The following is a 20,928-nucleotide window of genomic DNA, read 5'->3' as shown; positions in this document are numbered from 1 at the left end:
AACTAGCAATTTTACTGTGAACAAAATTTAAAATAGAGCACTTTTCAAAATGCTGATCTGCAAATCATCAAACTCAGGTCTACAGCAAGGTACTCTATGTTGAGATCACTGCCCATCACATCAGAAGACTTCTGACCATCCAAAGTGCAACAGCCAGACTCCAACTGAGGCCTCCTCCCAGAACGCACATCACCCTGCACCTTAAAGACCTTCACTGGCTTCCCATTCACAAATGCACTTTTTAAGCTCCTTACACAAAACTACAAAGCCATGCACAACCAAGGCCCTGCCTACCTTCACAGCTGCTTCATCTTCCAAACACTGATCAAACAACTCCACTCAGCCAGACTCTTGCTCGAGCACATCTTATGAACACGCAGAGCCAGATGTCACGCATTCTCTTACCCCACTCCCAAAGTCTGCCGTTTCATACAAGTGCAAAAAGAACTATTGATGGACAGAATGCAGAACAATGTCATACCTTCACCCCAGTACAGGGATCTGGGCCTAAATCCATCGTTTTTTTGCTCAACATGCCATTCCAGTTTGGACCCAGGCATATGCAAATCAGTCTTGACCCTGCGCCCAATAGGAACAGTCCAGCCCGAACTGCAAGGCCAGGTCCTCCCTGGACTGGAAACAAGCATCCTAGGACCAGTTTCGGGGTTTCACCCCTCTTCAGCCAGGATAGCTTGAATCCAGTGGCATGGAATCAAGGTATCCTGGCTGATTAAGGCTGATAGCCAGAAACCGGTCCTAGGATGCTTGATTCCGGTCCATGGAAGACCTGGCTTGGCAGTTCAGGCTGGACTGTTCCCATGAGGCACAGGGTCAAGACTGATTTGCATATGGCCATGTCTGAACTGGGGTGGTGTGGTGAGCAAAATAACAATGGATTAAACCCAGATCTGTGACTGGGGGTGAATGTTTTGCCATTGTGCTACATTCCGTCCATCAATTGTTGTTTTTGCATTTGTCACCCCAAGTGGGACGGGTATGCTCAGACGTGAGTCCCTTGTTCTCCATGCCACTGGAATCAAGCTATCCTGGCTGATAGCCAGAAACTGGTCCTAGGATGCTTGATTCCGGTCCAGGGAAGACATGGTTTAGCAGTGCAGGCTGGACTGTTCCCATGAGGGTCAAGACTGATTTGCATTTGGCCATGTCTGAACTGGGATGGTGTGGCGAGCAAAATAACGATGGATTAAAACCCAGATCTGTGACTGGGGGTGAATGTTTTGCCATTGTGCTACATTCCGTCCATCAATTGTTGTTTTTGCGTTTCATACAAGAGCCACCTCATCAGTTCGTAATTTCAAAAGAAACTGAAGACAAAACTCTTCTTAGGCCCCAGAAAAGACCAGCTCTATCTCCAATTTACAATGCGTACTCGTAACATTATAAATAACCAGATTTAGTATTTGTGTGAGTAAAATTAAATTTTCAACGGTCTGAGCAACATCGGACTATACAAATATTTGCAAGAAACAAGCTAAGATCCACCCCTCACACATCCCAGATAGATGGCACAAACAAGTTTTAAGATATTTTAATGCATATGTATACAATGAGCAAAATAGTACTACACATTGCGATAAATGGGACAATGCTTTTTAGTGGTAACATACAAACTATTTACAAGACTTGAACATGCAGTACAATAAATTTGCATTTCCACCACCAAATGCGAAACTCTAGAAGTTCTCATTTAAAACGTGTGAATTAAAAGGCTACATTCACTTTAGTTGTTTCCAGCTGCACATGATATACACCATAACTTGTGAACTGGACTAATCAGGTGCATCAAGTTAAGATTATACATTTCTAGCAATAATGCTCAAAGCTTCTCGTGTCAAGCGTGGGGACTCAGACAGAAAACCCTAGTAGAAAAACAAGGTAGACCTGGGCTTCTCTTAGCAAATGTTTGCTAGAAATATTTAACACTAGGTCTCCTTTGATGGAATGCACCCGGGATGAATAGGCACTACATTGCCAGGCCACTACCCCAAAACTATTTTGCTCAGACTCCTGAAACAACCCATGCACGTTCAAGTCTACAAAGGCGCCTCACAATAGTGTTCACATTGTGCTTAGGACGGGTGTTGCAAGGCAGCAATCGGTATTCAAATGGCAAATCTTTTTTCAGCCATCGGATGTGGTGTTTCTAACCATCTTTACATTCAACTGGTGTCTTCAAAAGAAAAACAAGGCAACAGTATTTTTGGAAGAAAATGCCAAAGTTGGGCACCTCGCCATTATTTCTGTAAATAGACTATTTTAGATCGACAAACGGTTTGAGATTTTTGTATTTTTAACTCCAAATATAAGACTTCTTTTTAGGATTAAATATAGTTTCAGGGAATCCAAATGAAATTCTACGCGAATCAAAGAAATAATTTTAAAAAGTTTGTAAATCGGTTTTGTCATTCTCAGCAAGTGACCAAGGAGAATGCTTATCACTCAGGATTGAGCACTCAGGAGAAGTATATCTTCCTGCAGAGATAAACGTTACCAATGACAATTAAAAATAGGACCACATTTAAGTCAATGTGGTAATGCTTTCAGTGTTCTACATTCACTTATATCAAAAAGTTACTATATATATATATATATATATATATATATATATATATATATATATATATATATATATATATATATATATATATATATATATATATATCTCAGGATGTCAAAGTTGATCAGATTTGAGGCACTATAGATTGGAAATTCCTCAAAAGTCATTTTACAAAACATAAAAGTGAATCTTCAAGATATACAATGGCTGTTGTCAGCAAGTGCTAGAAAAACATGCTCCCTTTAGTCATAAGGCCCCTGCTTCACCTAAACTTTACAAGCCCTTTTTAGGTAACTATTATCTAATATTTAGGCAGCTGCCTAATGCAACAGGTTTTCAGCTTCGAAGCGCTGTACAGGAAAGTGTTAACTCTTCCCCATTCAAAACACAAACTATTTATTTCATAGTCCTTTGGAGACAGCTTGTGTGGGGAACGCCCAGATTTGCACCTATAATTTGCAAACAATGCCGAATAGCAGCGTACCCTTATCCGACTTCACGGTCTGTGGCCTTCTTCAAACCATATACTGTGCTCTAATAGACATAGCGAACACCTGGGAATGAGCACCCTAGAAACGTTTAAAGGCAAGAAAATGGTGTACAATCATGTAAATTAAATTTGGATACCCACCCAACTCAATTTAGTGAACTGAAGATATTAAGTGAGCATGCTCTGCAGTACTCGGAGGGGGAAATGATATATTTGCCGTTACTTACAAATATTGTGGACTCTCTCCGACAAAGATATATAAATTGTTTTGGTCAGTTGTTCCGGTCAGCATATTACCAAATGTCCCAAAGCAGAACAAAATGTATAACTTAGTTTTTAAAAAATCCACAGCATTTGTACAGCTTAAATTTACAATTCAGCACACAAGAGTGGTTGGAGTATAAAGCACCGTCCCTCTCCCATCCTTCAAAATATACCTCTTGTATACTATACAACGTACACAGTAGATATACAACACTGCAAATAAATTAACAATCAAATTAGGATGTTTCACAAAGCATCGCGTGTCTGGTTGTAAAGCGTTCTTCTGTAGAATCGTGTGTGTGCACAAAAAAAAAAAACAAAGGCAAGTTTGAGTGTGAATAACACATACAATGGCATTCAATGAGGCAGAACAGCATGTTCAAATTAATTCACATACTGGAAAGAATGTAGTAACCAAAGACCCAAATAAAAAAGGAAATCAATGCTCATCTACCTACCAACTATTCATTCGGAATATACAGCATGCAATTATGGCCATTTGCTCACCATCTAGTCAGCCGTTGATACCGCCCTCATATTCCCAACAAAAATATTTGGGATTTTCAGAGGGTGGCAGGAATGCATCTATAAGCGTATGGGGCAATGCAGTTATACAAGACCCCAGTTAAGCATGCTCCTATCCTCCCAGTCTACCAAGAAACAGCAGCGTTCTACTACGTAAAGAAAAGGAAGGTGGTGTGCGGCCACTAATGTGCTATTAAAAAAGTCCACAATCTATTACATGCCAAGCCACTACTGCTACCCGCATCACTTTATCAACAGCTTTCACTACGGAATCATGGACCAAACATAAAGCATTCTAATGAATGCTTTGAATAAGTAGCACCACTTTTTTGTACAATTAGAAACAAATGCTCATAATAATGGGCAACAAAAGGCAGTACCACTTTAAACTGGAGGTTTTCAGCTTTCGATGGTGTCTTCAGACCCTTACTAAAGCTCTAGCATTTAAAATTGCAGTCGCAGTAGCTGTAGGGTTCAACAGTCGGACCTCTTTTGGCACGTGTGGGGCAGAGTACCAATAATAGACCAGCAGCAATTCAGGCTTCACATGGTCTATAATAAAATAGATTCAGTAATTGGCATTACAATGCACTACTCGTCTAGTTTGCTTGAATACATAAAATGGGCAATTTTAATAGAAATAGAAAATTCCTTGAAAATTATACAGATTACTCATTCTTACTTCATTTCAATTTAGCGAGTTTTTTTAGGAATATAGGTAACAAAACCATCTAAGTTTTAAAGTTCTATAAAAAATACTATATACACAAAGGAGATAAAGGATTTATATAGGTGTGTAACACGTGCATGCAAGCTTTGTAGTGTGAAAGCAATCCAGCTGAAGACCAACTGATTCAAAGCTGGAGTCAAATCTATATCATTTAATACTATGCAAAGGCGCTACACTTTTAGAATGATCACTGTCTTTCTGGGACTTGGTCACTCTAGCCACAATAACCATGGTAAACTTCAACCAAAGCCTCACTTTTAAGTGCAAAAATTTCCTTTAATACAGGGTAATTTTTTATAATTTAGTTTGAGATCCTTAAAACTAACAAAGCTAAGCTTGTCTGAGAAAATGTGTACCCTGTATGCTTTTACAAACCATATAAGGAAAAACCTTGAGGCAATAAAAAAAAAACTTCCCGCTTGTAGACATTACAATTAAACCCCCCAAAGCTTTAACTTATTTGGCTAAGAAAGCTCCTCTTTACATAAAGTTTACAGTTTGATGCCTGGCCACTAGACCGTACAATCTTGGGATTTTCTGATTTTATTTGTTCCTTTGCAAACCAATTACGTCAATGAATAATTTAATATAAATTATAAGTAATGGATGCCTCCTTGTTAATGGTCTTCGCCCAAAAGCCAAAAGGTGACTTGCTACATTATATTTGAAATCATTTTCATGGTCTCAAGCCTCTAACAAGAAAAGCTATAAAAATTGAACAATATATATTTTTTTAACACATGGGTTGATGACAAGGCATTTTGGATCCAGGCTGTCGGTGACACTTCACGGTGGACGGTACATTCATCAGTTTCTTTGGGCATTTTTATAGCATCTCGAGTGACCTGCAGAAACAAAAACAATCTGTCAACCTATTTGTTCAGCCATAACCCACTGTCCACTACTAAGAAATCACTCTAGGTTCTAAATAAAACATTTCTCCAATGTTAACTAGACTCCACTTTTTGTCCACTGATCAGTGAAACGGTGTAACAGACTTGAAGTGCTCAAGATTTGCTGTGAAATTCATCAGAATGTCCGAGAGTGACAAGCTTCTACAATCCAATACACAACTTAAAAACATGTCACTCAGCCAAGTGTATAAATTCAACAGTTGAAGGACACGGTGCAGAACTCTGAAAACTAGGGCCACACATTATCTGACCAAAACAGTTTACTACTGAAACTGGAAAGCAATCGAAGTAATTCCCACATGGAACCTGCAAGTCAAAACACTGTGGGATGGGACACTCAACAGCATTATTAATGTTAGCAACATGACTACATCTCAATTAATGAAGTCACAGTGCAAATAGCATCCATTGAATGGGAAGCGTTTAAAGAAGTCCTAATGGGCAAAACAGCAATAAAGACAGGAGATGACAACATTTTAAGGCTCCCTAAGGGAATTTGACAACAAATTTTCCAGCAGTGAGAACACCCTATAATCAAGCATGTGCAATTGATAAAAAGGATGCGATGCATCTATTAAGGAATTCACAGCGAGACAGCATGAGGAAGGTGGCAAAGCTGGGAAGTGGCCTGACTACTTTTCGCCTCAGAACCAAGAAAACCGCTCAATGTAATATACATTGATAGGTGAGTGATTTTCCACTTGCAAGTTGCCATCAACTTTGCTTTCAATGAATATTACCCTCTTCTATACTCCAGCAGTTCCCCACCTTCCCCACCACTGAGGAACTTAAACCAGAATCAGTCTTACGATATGATTGAATCCAAAAGTCTGACAAGAACCCCTGACGCAAAAGAAATGGCTGCCAATTCCACAACTTGCTCAGGGACATTGCCACTCTGGGTGTCATCCTCACTTCGTCACAGGAGTCATGCTGCCCAGGTCTGTGGCAGTCACAAGTGTGCTTCCAAGATGGTATTCTTCCCACACCAAATCACTAGCAAGTAAATCTTGTCAGCATGAAGACACTACAACTATCCACCTGAGAGGCAGGCTTAAGTGGTATTCAAGGATCTACTGCAGTCTATATAAAATACACCCAAAGCGTGACCAGGTGATTTGCTTTCCTCTTTAAGGAAGCATCTGCTTGGGCTCAGCCCTTCATCCATGTTCCTGTCTCTCAAGTCAAGATCTTCAAGACAGATGTTGAGAACATCTTCCCAGAAGTTTGACATTGTGGAGCTTCTTGAAATTCATTCTGTCAGCATTCTTTCTGCAGACTTTCCACTGAATCACTGGACCTCTCCCAGCGCTGTCTTTAGAGGCCACAGGCTAGCGATAGCTAAAGAAAGCCAGATATAATTTTTTTGGGCTTGTAGGACTCTAATTGGCCAGTGTGCTGTCCTCTGCACTGGTGTACTGGGATTCTGTCACACTCTCTAAGTTGTGCTGCTAAAACTGTCTCTAGAGGCTTCACAGTGTTATACGCAGAGCTAGGTATTTACGCAGAAATCAAGCTTTATAGGTCTCGCGACCTATCAATGCACGCAAGCGCATTGAGCGGAGCGAGAATTCAAGTGCTCGAAATCCTCGTCAAACCAAGGGCTTCTTGGTGCGGTTTTCATTAAGTTCACGTGACCAAACAAGCACGTGCATTCACGGCCGCACAGCACATCAAAGGGCTTCGCCCAGCATGCGCTCTGCGGCTTCTCCTCCCCTAATTAATCATGGCTGGCCGGCCGGCCGTACTTTCAGTTTCCCGGCCGCTCTGCATTATCAGATACGTGTTGGTGATGCACTCTATCACACTCATTATTTCCCTTTCTTTTTCTGCCCACTTCTCCCTCCTCTCTCTTTTTTTCTATGCACTCTAATGCCGTTCCTTCCTTTAGCCTCTTTCTTCCCCATACCACGTCTACCCCATTCCCTGTCTCTCTTCTCTCGACTCTTTCTTCCGGATTCTACCCCCCTTCCTGTGTATCCTCTGCCTGCATTCGCAGTCTCTCGCTAACCTTTTGCTTTCAAGCTCTCAATTACCTTTCCTTCCTATCGCAATCTGCCTTTTCCCACAAGCCTTTCTACTCTGTGTTCGCACTCTGCCTCCTCAGTTTCCTCCGCCTCTGTTTCACTGCCAGTCTTTCTTTTGTGACCTTCTCTCCCCCCTCTTTCCTTTCAGTCTACCCTAATTTCTCTTTCGTCATGTGCCTATCTTTCCTATTCCTCGGCCTTGACCCTCTCTCCATCCTGTCTCACTTCCTCTGCCTCTTTCTTAGTCACTCTCTGACGTTTCCGTTTCCCCCCTTCGAATTCTGCAGTTTTGCACGTCTTTCTCCTAGTCGCCTCCCCATAACCTCTATTTCATTTTTTCTCTCTCTCTAATTCATCTCTCTTTTTTATTTTCCTCTCTCTTCCTGCCTACTTACCACTAACTCTTTAACATCCATGCCGCTGTATATTCTATTTTACTGCTTTAACTGTTTATCTCTTTGTCTTTCTCAAGGTTTCACCTTCCACTTTCTCCCGCCCCTCTAGGTGCGGTAGTTATCCTCTATTTCGGGTTTCTATACATTCTCTCTTCCTCATTAGGACGATGGGCACCAGTCCTGTCAAATTAAGGTGCATTTTTACTACCCTGTCGATAGGCAGCAGCCCTGTCACAATAATATGCACTAGTACTATCACGACAATAGGCTCCAGTCTTTTCATAATATGATGCACTGATCCATCTGTCACGACGATATACTCCAGCCTCGTGAGGATAAAATGCACTAATCAAAAGCTGACATTAAGCAGTCCTCATGGCACAGTGAGGCCCACTGCTCCTAAAACAATCATAGCCACCCACCCTTTCATCGTAGGACACGGCACACGCTATTCCTATCACGACAATAGGCGACATATAAATGTCATGGGAATCTGCATTATTCGTGGAATGACTGAGCACCAGCCCTGCTCCTAAACTGCTCTTTAGTCTTTCCGTAATTGTTGAAACATGAATGTGCCCTGCTTGTTAAACAGACGCATACCCTTGCCCGAGTGCCTGACAGGACTGCTCGTGAACTGGCATCCTAACTTTGGTCATTGTGGGCACTGGCCCAGAGATGGTTTAAAGCATGGGCCCAGGGTCCCATCCTTTCAGGAGGGCACATGATAGAACCAGTTATGTTCTGCAGAGGGTCTTCTTGGCCTGATTACCTTGAATATTTCTGAAACAGATAGTTTTAAATCCCGTTTTCCTCGAATGTTTTTTGTTTGTAGGTGATGCATGGGAGTCTATTACAGATATTTTGCAGAGAAATGTTCATTTTTTTTAACATGATGCAACTGTCCCTGCGATTTGTTTCAAGTTATCATTTTATTCCCTTATTTCATGCTCGTCCTCAATGTAACAATTCAATGAAGCATCCAGAAATGTTTTCTAGTGAGCTCGTGCACAACCATTTCTCAACATGTTAGCCATGTAGGTCTCTGCAGCACCTTAAGCCTGTGCCCTTGCAATGCATCGTTTCCATGCTTGACACAAGATGTATGCCCTAGTGTTGTCCTGATAAATTGCTGCTGCCTGCCTTAATAACCCATGGGTGATGGCTGGCCATTTGCCTGTTACTGCTCTTTGCAGGCCTGGGCTGTTTATGAACCAGTAGAGGGCTAGTCTCTCTCTTTCTCTCTAAGGACAACTTCTTAATTCCAAACTTAACGAAAACTAAAATTGTTTCCTTTTCTGGTAGGAAACAAAGTGTTAAGTACTGCTGGAGGCTCGGCGGAGAAAAAGTAGAAGAGGTCGACGAATATACTTATCTCGGCAGGATCTTTACAAAGACTCTGAAAAATACAAAGCAGATAAACAATTTAAAGAGGAAATCAGAATTACATGCCGGGCCCCTTTCCAGACTGTACTCTGCCACAGGGAACAGGCATTTCTCTTTACTGCTAAAAGTATACAGAGTAAAGATTCCCCCTGTTTTATCCTATGCTACGGAATATATCCCAATAAAACAGTGGTCTTATATGGACCAAAAAGAAGGGAATATTTTGAGGAAAGTCTTGAAGGTCTCAGAATCTACACCGGTGCAAGCTCTAAGACTTGAATTCTCAATTACAAGTTCCTATGCTACAGCTGTTGCTAATGTTATCAGGTGGGCTTACAATCTCCTTCATGCAAAAGAAGGATCACTACGATCCCTGCTAAAGATCGAGACTTTTGAACTAGATGCTTCAAAGCAAATATTCTTCAGGAACATGACCGTAGTATTCCAAATTGCTAAGATCAGTACGGATATTTTGCTTACCTGGTCAGCCTCGCAAGTGAAACTTTTTTTAAAATTTTTTACTCCTAAATTGAGTTTTGAACTCAACTTTGCACACTGTAGCAAATTATCTTTGTATAAACTTTACGTTGAGTCATTGGAGAACAAGCATGTACAGACATACATAGGGTTTTCCCTCACACATTGTGCAAGGAGGGCAATTACAATGCTGCGATTAGGTATTTTACCAGTGTTAACTTTCACATCAAGATAGACATCAGGTGGATCCCCATTATGTACTCTTTGTCAAGGGGGAGATCAGAACATCGAGCACCTTTTATTTGTATGCCCAAACTCAAATGTAGTAACAGCACGGTCAAGATATCTTGATCCTATATACCGTAAATGTAGAATTTCATCAGTAAAAGAATTGTTATTTGTGTGCAAACAACCACCTAATGAATTTGTATGTTACAATTTCTATTAATTTTTAAAATCTTTTTTAACACTATATTAATTTGTAATGAATTCCTTTCCCTGTAACCTGTTTTTTCTTTTTATATAATATTTGTGGTCCTCAGTTGAGTACCGAAACAAATACATTTTTTTGACTTTGACTCTCTTTCTCTCTGTTTCCTTCTTTCTTTCACTTTCTCTCTTTCTCTTTTCTCTCTTTCTCGCTCCCTCTTTCTCTCTCCCTCTTTCTCTCTCCCCCTTTCTCTCTCCCTTTCTCTCCCTCTCCCTCTCTCTCCCTCTTTCTCTCTCTCCCTCTCTTTCTCTCTCTCCCTCTTTTTCTCTCTCTCCCTCTCTTTCTCTCTCTCCCTCTCTTTCTCTCTCTCCCTCTCTTTCTCTCTCTCTCCCTCTCTTTCTCTCTCTCTCTCTCTGCCTCCCTCTCTTTCTCATTCTTTCTTTCTCTCTCTCTCTCTCTCTCTCTCTCTCTCTCTCTCTCCCCTTTCCTCTCTTTACTTTCAGTGGTCGTGCAGACTATGCAACAGGGCTAGTAATCTGTGCACCAGGAGACATGCAGTTGAACCACAGGCATGCCACTGTCTAAAGCAAATGTGTTAACGCCTAGTGGTGGGGAGGGAGCACGAGGTCACCCCCACTATTATAAAATCCAAAACTCTTGAGTATCTGGGCCTCAATCACCATGCAAGCTCTCCGTTGTTTGACGGTTCTAGTGATGTCGACTGTACCTTAAATTTCACAGATTGGAGTATCCACTAGATTGAGTGTTTTTAGGTGCATGGAATGGAAGAAACACCCCAGCAGTTCATAAAGTGGGTACCTTTTAATCCTAAGCCCCTGTATCCATTCATCAGCTTCCTCCTTTTCCTAAGGAAGGTAGGTCTATTCCTACGACTGGCTCCGAATGTTGTCCCTGCCTATAACAATGCAGTTCATATTCCACCCTAGAGAACTTCATTCTGTCTACAGCTTACCCTGATGGGTCAGAGGACAGTATTGGTAAACCATGTGTAAGCCTGTGAAAGAGGTTTACGTTTGTTCTGTAGTGAAAATGAAAACCAGCTCAGAACGTTTCAAGCATGGTGCCTTATACGGCTTCTAAATTGTGCACAGAGTTACAAATTAGTGGCAGTGATGTGCTCAGTTCAATGAATGGCCAACATGTTTCTCTGCTTCCGTGTACTTTACAGCTTTATTAGGCCTGTTAAAAACTGACATTTTCCTTATAAGTGCATTCTAGAGGTCAGGACGTGGTTACTCATAGACTGAAACATATTATTATTATTATTATTGTTGTTGTTATTACAGCTACCCGGAGGTTTCCCGGTGCCCTCGGACCAACGCAGAAAAAGAGAGAAAACATTATTGGTTAAATAACCACGTTTTAAGACCTTTGCAAAAGTTCTTATAGATGGTTTCATGCCGAAGTGGCGTGGTGAGTGAATTCCATAGTGAGGGGTGCCAGATAAAACAAGCACTGGCGTTGCCAATAGGTCTCGTAGTAGGAAAGTTGGAGCTATTACAATTGCAAATAATGCCTTTTATTTTGGTTTTCATTTTAAAAACATAAAGGGCGTTGTCATTTACAAAACCAATAGCTCCAACTTTCCTACTGCGAGACCTATTGGCAACGCCAGTGCTTGCTGTACTTTGGTGTGAATCAGTTCAGAGGTTTTGGAGAAATTAAAAGGGTGAACATTTATACATATATTGACAGTGAACTAAAATTAAAATATTAAAATATACAAGCCTTGATTGGCTAAGGAGATTTTATTTTATTTTTTAACAGTGAGCGCTCAGATTGTTTGGCCAAAACCTGAATAGAAATGTTGTGAGACATTACAGGACTCGGGGACAGGGTCCCTTGTCCTGAAAATATTTTGAAGAAAAAAAAAAAAAGGATGAGTGTGTCAGTGTGGTGTGTGTGTGTCCGTCTCGCTCTCTCTCTCACTCACCCGCCCACACACCCATTCCCCCAAAACATAATTGTCAGTGATGTCATGAGTGATGTCATTGACCATGTCATGAGTGATGTAATATGTAACGTCATCAGCAGTGCTTTGCGGGCGCGAGTTCTAGTTAGCTGAACTAACTATAGTGGGGGAAATTCTATGGTTTTGTACGAGTGAAATGTTCAACTAACTATACCGCCCCAGAAACCTATGGTTTTTTCAGTGAATTTCAAAGGTTTTTTAAATGCCAATTTCTAACTATAACATGCCTGAAACCTATGTTTTTTTTCAGTGAATGTCAAAGGTTTTTTAAATGCTAGTTTCTAACTATGCCTACAAAGGAAGGACATGTGAAGAAAAAAGAAAGAAGGCACAGAAAGAAGCAAAAGAAATGCAATAAGAAGCAACAGAAGTCCACAAAGACTAAGAAAAGAGCAGGCAGAAGCAAGACATGTGCAGAAAGAACCAACAGAGGAGCAGTAAGAGGCCTTGTTGCAAAATGATCCTGTGCCCACAACTTTTTCTGACGGGTCCTGACTGACTAACCAGGCCTAGAGCCAGTGCTATGCTAAAAGACGCTTAGAATACAGTGAAAACACCTGCATACACTAGGGAACACTATGCGTTGGGGTACCCCTGTTATTAGCATGACCTCCCTCTGTAAGCCCCTAGTACATAACAGGGGAGGGGGATTAAAATTACCTCGAAGTCAGAGGAGTAGAAATATGCTACTTTAACTAGTAGTCGCGTTCGCAGAGTGGTGGAGAAAGGGTGCTGGGCGTCCAACCAACGCTCAGGAATTCCGCACGTAGGACTTACAGGAGTGATTCTTGGCCCCCAAACTCCCTAAGGACTAAATTGGACTTCATCCCCCATCCCGTAGTCGGTCTTGAGGCACGTTTGCAGAGTGGTAGAAAAAGGGGGTCATGGCCTCCGAAGAAGTCTTCGCAAACCCACTGTGTGGGACTTACTGTGGGTAACAAGAGGGGTAGTTGGCCCCCAAGGACATCCTTGGGGGCCAACTTCTCAAACTATTACCTCCAGTCAGTCCCACACAGCAGCCTTGTTAAGTACTCATACTAGGCCATGCCCTCTTTGCCCACCACTCTACAAACGCACTCCCTGGCACGCTCTTGGATGGGGATTGAAGTCTCCTTCACGGCTGGGGGTCCTTAAGGGGCCAACTAGCCTACCTTATACCTCCAGTAAGCCCCATGCAGTGGGATTGGTGAGAGGTAGACAAAGGCCATGCCCCCTTTCTCCACCACTCTGCAAACACGCCCCCTGGCGCGTTTTAAGTTGGGGGATCAAGTCCCCTTGAACCCTGTGGGTCCCTGGGGTCCAACTAGCCCACCAGGTACCTTCAGTAAGCACCACAGAGCTGCGTTGCAGAGAGGTGTAAAAAGGGGCATGGCCTGGACCACCACTCTGCAACGCTGCCCTGTGGCGTTTACTGGAGGTACCTGGTGGGCTAGTTGGCCCCCAGGAACCCCCTGTATTGAAGGGGCTTTAATTCGCCAACTTAAAAACGCACCACATGGCGCGTTTTCAGAGTGTTGCTGGGAGGGGGAGGGCCTCCGGCACAATCACGTCTTCTTTTTTTAAGAAGGGGGCTGTGTGGCCCCCTTTCCTTTTCTATTTTATGGGCCCTGGGGACCCCATCCCCCAGGGCCTGACCCCTATTTTTTTATGTTTATTATTTTTACTCATATCAGTGAGACAATCAGCTTGTACAGTATCATTGGTTACAGTAAGTTTGAATAGTTCTTGATACATATACTCATCTTCCACCATTGTTCCCCAACTGTTAATTTTATAAGCCAACTTTTGCCCTCTCAACCCAACCTCCCTAGTCCTCTCCTGATTCCTCTTCAGAACTATCCACATCAGTCAGGTATTGGTTCGCAAATATTCCCCTATAGGTGTTTCCTGGCTCTGACCCCTATTTTAAAAAAAACAAAATAGAAGTTGGCCCCCTCCCGAGCCCATATTTGTCCCCGGGGACCCCAACCCCCCGGGGCCTGGCCTCTCGTTGGGGAGTGTGGGGGGGGAGCCCTAATTCCCCCAAGGTCCCGCCGGCTCCTCGCCTCCTTGCTTTTCCACATGGGGAGATGCTGATATGCAGCTCCCCATGTGGAAAAGCAATGTGGTTTGGCTTTTGGAAGAGAGAGCAGGTATCCTGCCAATGGTGGCCCCCCCTCCCACCATTGGCAAAGCCCCGGGGAGGTGAGGGACCCAAGGGTTCCTTCACAGACCCCAAATTGGAATATTAGTGCCCCCTTCAAATTAAACAATAAAGGCCCCATCCATTCAGAAAGAAGCCCCGGGAAGTAGCGGTCCCCGGGGCAGTGTAGGGGGGATTGCCCCACCCAACACTTTTTTTCTCTGCCCCCGGGACCTGTCCCACCTGGGGACTAAATAATAACGAAGCACAGAAGCCCGCACTTTATTTTTTTTTATTTTCGTGGCAGGATCTGCGGATCCTTCGCGACTTTTGCAGATTCCTTTTTTTTGTTATGCTTTTTTTTGGCTCTGGGGGGCCCCTGTGGCACCCCCTGAGCAGGCCTAGGGGGTCAGAGTGCTTTACCCTGCCCCCTTTTCTTGTTTTACGCCTTTGTTTCCTTGTGTGCACATACACACTTTAAAGGTTTATTGATAAACACTTCAATGCTTTTAATTAATAATTAATTCCATTAACTAGGATATTGGATTCTATTGGCTTTAATGTTTATTCATAATACAATTGCAGTTTCAATAAGGTGGCGACTCCCTGATAGGCTTGCCTTCAGATTATGATGTGGTCCCCGCCTGATTAGGCCAAAAGGTATGTCTTTTTACATATTGATGTTGTGACCCCTTGACAAAGTAGATCTGCCCAATTTAAAGTGACACCCCATTAATTTGTGATGGGCGCTCTCATCGGCTGGCCGTGCACAGTGCAGGTCCTATCCACCACAGACCAGTGACGTTACAGTTTTCACAAAAAAAAACCCCATAGGTTAAAGTGATGGTATAGTTAGGAATTGTATTAGGTTACATTTATTGTAAATACGTAGAAATTCACAGAAAAACAAAGATTAAAGGGATGATATAGGTAGGTGAACATTTTCAGTTAAAACATACTATTTTAACTGAACAAAATCAATGAAATTCACCACTTGCAATTACCTCAGGTAAAAATAATTCATGCCCCAAAGTAAACAGAACAGCCCTCCATAGTTCTGTGTGGGGAGCCTGGAGGTAAGGTGCAGTTTTTGATGTGTAACTAGGGACAGCTTGAACAGGGTGGTGTACCATGGTTGACGGGCCCATGTGGGATCTACCAGACTTAGTGTGAGTGATTGTTTGCCCAAGGTTCAGAACCACCCCTGGAATGAGCGGGAGAGTAGGAAAAGCGTAGGCAAACATCCCTGACCAGTTAATCCATAGCAAAACACACAAGATGATGGACGGAATGTTGCACAATGGCAAAATATTCACCCCAGTCACAGATCTGGGTTTAATCCATCATTATTTTGCTCACCAAGCCACCCCAGTTCAGGCATGGCCATATGCAAATCAGTCTTGGCCCTGTGCCTCATGGGAACATCTGTTGACTCGGGGTGAGTGTTTGATTGGTTCAGATGCTCCATCCATCACCACCCCCTTTTGTACCGCTTTGTTCGCCATAAGTTGGCAGGGTATGCTCAGACGTGAGTCCCTTGCTCACTTTGCCACTGGATTCAAGCATGCCGTAATGAAGACGGCTGAAAAGCCAGAAACCGGTCCTCGGAAGCTTGTTTACGGTACAGGGAAGGCATGGCTTGGCAGTTTGGGCTGGACTTTTCCCATGAGGCACAGGGTCAGACTGATTTGCATATGGCCATGTCTGAACTGGGGTGGCAGAGTGGTCTAAAGAACGGTGATGGATTAAACCCAGATCTGTTGACTGGGAGTGAGTGTTTGATTGTTTCAGATGCTCCGTCCATCACCACCCCCTTTTGTACAGTTAATCCATAGGGCATTGCCCTTTGAGAGCGGGTGTGGGAACCTGGGGCCAAAGTTTGGGCATTTTGTGTTTTCGGCTATGGCAAATAATTATTTGTGTAAATCCCCATTGTTGAAAGCATGGAAGAGAACTTGGGGGTGAAGTACCCACTTGTGAATCTGCTGCCTTCTTCTGCTGAGATCAGCAATTTGATTGATAAATCCTGGGAGATGGTCTGCTAGAAGATGAATCTTGTGATGGATCGCCCAATTCCAAATGGGTTGCGAGAGTGTTGACAGTTGGAGAGAGAGTGTCCTCCCCCTTGCTTCTGCACAGAATACATTGCTGTCCTGTTGTCTTTTCGGACTAGGACAGTTTTGTCTATGAGGGGAGTTTGAAAAGTTTTGAGTGCTATAAAAACAGTAAAAGCTCTAGATAATTGATGTGGAGAGTCTTGTGCTTGTTGCTGCATATGCCCTGCATTGTGTAATCTTTGAGATGGGCTCCCCAACCTATTAAAGATGCATCTGCTGTGAGCATGATCTGTGGAACAGGGTTGTTGAAAGACCAGCCGGTTGATAAGTTTTGTAGGTTCCACCTCTGCCGAGAGCGATGGCTAGGGCCGTCTACCAACACTGCGATTGATTCCACATCACTGAAGTGCTAAGCACTCTTATAGGAGGTGCATGTGAAGCCTTGCATGGGATACAATTGCAATGCTAGACGCCATTATTTCCAGCAGTTGCATGTACACCCTGGCTGGTAATGCGTGGTTGGGTTGAAACTGTAGAATTGTAGCCTGAATATTGTGTATTCTGGCTTCATTGGGAGAGGCTAGAGCTTTGACTGTGTTTGGAGTTACTCCTATATAGGACTGCATCTGGGACGGATTCGGGTGAGATTTTTGTACATGGATGGTGAAGCCTAGTTGATGAAGTAGATTTATTGTGATCTGTGTGTGCCGTAGACAGTTTTGGTGAGTGCTGGCTTTGATAAGCCCGTCGTCCTGGTAGGGGAACACGTTAATTTGTGGTCTTCTGAGATAAGCAGTGACTACTGCCAGGTATTTGGTAAAATCTCTGGGCACTGTAGTCACTCCGAAAGGAAGCATTTTGAACTGATAATGCTTGCCTGCTGTCACAAATTTTAGGTATTTACGATGAGCCGCATGAATTGGAACATGAACATATGAATCTTTTAAATCTAGAGAAGACAAAGTCTGCTCTTTGTGAAAGTGGGAGTACCTGTTGAAGTGTCACCATGTTAAAGTGTCACTATGTTAAAGTGCCTTGACAGTATATTAACGGTTTAGCTCCAGAATAGGTGTTGGAGAACCGTCCTTTTTGGGGATGAGAAAGTAGAGAGTAAACCTCTGAGTCCTGGTACTGTATTGAAACCAGCTCTATTGCTCCTTTTAGTAAGAGGGACTGGACCTCGTTTTACCAAATTTATGTGTTCTGGAGACAACTTGTGAGTGCAAGGTGGAACGTTTGGGGTATTGCTGGTAAGCTCCAGGCAACAACCATGTTGGATAATATCAAGCACCCATTTTTCTGATGTTATTGACGGCCAAATGGGGAGAAAATGTTGAAGTCTTCCCCCGACAGGTGTGGTATAAATCGGGGAGAAGCGTGGGCAAGTCACTGTTTGGAGCTATCTACTGGCTTTGTCTGCCGCATTCAGGGTGGATTTGATGCATGTGTCGGCAATTGTCTTACCATTCTGCAACACTTTTTGTGCTCTTTTCGAATTTGTTTGGGAGATGTTCCTCCATCTCATACTGGTGAGCATACCATTTTAGTAGGGTGTTTGAGTTGCCAGTCAGCCCATGTGTTGCTGTTGATCACTCAATGTACCTCCTCACCATGTCCATGCTCTTACTCTCCTTGTCAGGAGGTGGTCCTGTAGCCATGGACATATTGGCTCTTTTTCGTGCCACCACCACACTCTGAAGTAGGAGGGTCTCTTGATGAGAAGAGGTACGTCTTCTCTACCCTTGGAGTTAACGCCTTAGTCGTTGCTGGTTCTTGGAATGCTTCTCTGCCCTAGTCGAACATGCTTGGTACCATTGGAAGAAACAGTTTTCTTTTTAAATTTGGAAACATTGTCTCCAAGATGAGACCTGCTTCAAATTGCTCTTCCTCCAATTGCACTTTGTAGGTGTCTGCAACCCTCTTTACTACTGTATTGTATGCAGTGAATTCATCTTGGTGTGATGGCTTTGATGGATACGACTCCACCCATTCATCTAGTGAGTCTACATACATGTCTTGCCAGTCATCTGCTGTTTCTTCCATGTGTGTGAGGCTTTCATGCTGTTCTTCCATGTCGAAGAACTCCTCCTCTAACTCTTCCTGAAGCTCTGGGGTAGAGGGCTGCTCCAGGTCCTCTTTTTCATCTACTTCCACCTTCCTTTTTCAGGTGAATTCTGTAGCCCTGCAGGAATTGTCGAATTGCCTCTGCTTTTTAATTAGGGCTTCCAATTCGGCTCCGAGATGCTCTCTTTTCCTCTCCAACTCGGGCGATTTTCTTTGTTCATCAAGGTCCACTAAGTCTTTGTTTCGACATCGATGCTTAAGAATTTTTCAATGCTGAGGTGTCTTGGTGCTTCTGCGGTTTTTGGCAATGATTAAGAGTGGCACTTTGATGTGGACATGGCTCCTGTCTTTGTGGACGGCGTTGAGCTGGCTTTCACCATCTCCCTCCCATGTCTTTATTTATTTGAAAAGTTTTATAAAAGTACGAACATGACCTGAAAAGGGTAACAGAGCGCTGTACATCAGAAAAAGGATACGATTAGTCACTAAGCAAGTAAACATCCTAAACATTTGTAGTGAACCAACCTCAATACAATAAGAGCGAAAACAACATGAGGTACATATAGCGAGAACATAAGTTCCATTCCGAAAATGTCACAAACAAATGAGATAAGGAGTTAAAGCAATTTAAGACCGGTCTTGATAACCCCATCTTTTTTTACCAGAACAGCAATCAGGTTTTCATGTTTGACCGTGTCAAACGCTGAGGATAGATCAAGAAGGATCAGTAGACATGGCACATTTTGGTCGAGTAGACTCAAAGCGGCATTAACAATGTGAGATAGGGACGTTTCAGTACTATGTCACGCTCCAAAGCCAGATTGGTATTTTTTTTTTTTGTATGTTCTTATATAGCGCTCGACTACCCGGAGGCATCTCGGCGCTTGCCTTGGGAACCCGTCCTGGCTTTTCCCTGTGAGATAGCCCCTAACGGGCATCCCCAAGGTGAAAGCCAGGCATCCCGCCGCGGGGGGCCGTTGTGGAGATTAAGCAAGCTTAATGCCCAGAGTTGCAGAGTGTGAACCCATGATTAGGTCAGGCACCGAAGCGAGAATTATCGAGTCCGTGGACATTTGAGCTCAAGACCCTGCCGCGTCGGGAATTGAACCCTGGTCCCGGGTCTGACCTCTGCTTCAAGGTCTGCCTGCTCTAACCAGTGAGCCACACTTCTCCTCCATTGTTCAAGCAGCTGAAATTCTTCGATGTGATTACAGTGTTGTAGGTGTACGCATTTTTCATTAAGTTTAGCTAGAGTCATGATGTTGGAAATTGGACAGAAATTGTTGGAAATTGGACGGAAAGGTTTGGGATCAGATGCGTCTACATTGGGCTTTTTTGGAATGGGAGTGACTTGTCCCTTCTTTAGGCAGTCAGGAATCCTACTCTGTACGAGAGATTCATGGATTATCACAGACCAGAGAGGGAGGATGGCGATCTAAAGTCTTTGAAGAATTTGGCTGGCAAGTGATCATAGAAATGATTAGAGGGTTTAAGTGACATTAACATTTTTCAAAGCTCGGCATTGTCAGGCAGTCTGAAATTGTTCCATTATGTGCAATTTTTGGGAGTAAGGCCTATGCCAATGTAGGACAAAGCACTCTGAGGTTAAGCAGGTTGATGGGATGGACTGCACCTGATGAAGCCTATTATGTGATGCCTGTTGAAGTTCTAGTTCAATCTTTCTAGACTTTGATAAAATGTGTGGAGAAGAACTCTTTACTGGGGAGAGATCTTTGGAACAGATTGTAGGACGGTTAGCTTGATGATTTCAAATAGCTTTTTAGGTCTGTTTCTAGCATTGTCTAGTTGAAATCTAAAGTGTTCCGCTTTCGTGCTGCAGATATGTTTATTCTAAGAACTTCTTGCTCTCCTCAACTGTTTGAGGTTAGTTTCCGAAGTAGAGTTTCTCCATAGTCTTTCGAAGAGCCTTAGTTTGTCACGTACCTCGTTGAGGGAGCCATTGAACCAGGGTTTGGGCTGTTTGACCGGAATCCTCGAGTTGCTTCGGAGCAACTGTGTTGAGTATATTAGTCATGGTCTGACTATAGTGTTCAGTGAGGTTGTCTAAATTGGTCATGTTAGGGGTTGGAAGGAGTAGGTTATTAGTAAGAAAGGTTAGGTCCATCACATAAATGTCAGTTAGATTCCTAGACCGCTGTTTGTTCTTAAGCGGTTGACCTGGTCTAGACATTTTCTAGTATGCAAAAGGAGATTATATAGTGATATATTGCCAACCTGGGTGAGGTTAAGGTCTCCGAGTAAAGCCTAGAAGGTACACAGTGAGAGTTCAGTTGTATCGTTCCAATGCAGATTGAAGTCCCCAAGGAAGATATGGTTGGAGGGTACGTTCGAGTTGGAGGCTATAATTTCCAACATTTGTTCGATGAAAATAAGATTGCTCCACAAGATCGATCATACTCCTGGAGACAAACCGACAATCTTGTTGTTGTTCCAGATCTCAACACTCAGGTGATCG

The 20,928-nt window shown here is 43.1% G+C and overlaps 1 protein-coding gene across 1 annotated transcript in view; it reads right to left on the bottom strand.

Moving 5' to 3' along the window:
* Positions 1-2,779: 2,779 nt before the first annotated feature.
* C5H1orf174 (chromosome 5 C1orf174 homolog) overlaps positions 2,780-20,928 on the bottom strand; it is a 126,805-nt gene continuing 108,656 nt past the window's right edge. Inside the window, exon 5 of the mRNA XM_086921735.1 lies at positions 2,780-5,432. The gene's annotated coding sequence lies outside the window, so the exon portion shown is untranslated. The remainder of the gene's footprint in view (positions 5,433-20,928) is intronic.

Source organism: Lissotriton vulgaris, chromosome 5 (genome assembly GCF_964263255.1).
Source record: "Lissotriton vulgaris chromosome 5, aLisVul1.2, whole genome shotgun sequence".
Taxonomy (NCBI): Eukaryota; Metazoa; Chordata; class Amphibia; order Caudata; family Salamandridae; genus Lissotriton; species Lissotriton vulgaris.
This window is presented reverse-complemented; position numbering and strand designations above follow the sequence as displayed.